This window comes from Eimeria mitis, genomic scaffold (genome assembly GCF_000499745.2).
Source record: "Eimeria mitis Houghton genomic scaffold, Emh_scaff423, whole genome shotgun sequence".
Lineage (NCBI taxonomy): Eukaryota > Apicomplexa > Conoidasida > Eucoccidiorida > Eimeriidae > Eimeria > Eimeria mitis.
Genome location: NW_013572554.1, coordinates 20,949 through 21,470, shown reverse-complemented (window position 1 = coordinate 21,470; position 522 = coordinate 20,949).

The window sequence follows — 522 nt, the reverse complement described above, 5'->3', positions numbered from 1 at the left end:
ATATATATATATATATATATATATATATATATATATATATATATATGTTTATTTATTTATTTATTTATTTATTTTATATTTTATTTGTATTTATATTTATTTTTATATCTACACGTGCGTTTATACTGCTGCTGCTGCTGCTTCTGTTGCTGCTGCTGTTGCTGTTGCTGCTGCTGCTGCTGTTGCTGTTGCTGCTGCTGCTGTTGCTGCTGCTGCTGCTGCTGCTGCTGCTGCTGCTGCTGCTGCTGCTGCTGCTGCTGCAGGTACTTTGTTAGAGTTGGTGTGCGACTGTCACTCTTTACAAACGACGGAGAAGTTCTTTGCTGGCCCGGACTGCAGCATCGAGGAAAATATGAATTATATCATGGGCTCCTGTGAGGGTTTAGGGTTTAGGGTTTAGGGTTTAGGGTTTAGGGTTTAGGGTTTAGGGTTTAGGGTATAGAAAGTGTTAAATTTCGTTGCTGTTGTGCATATTTCTGGTTTCGTGTTTTTTTGAATCCAAACCACCGCGTTTAAATTTTC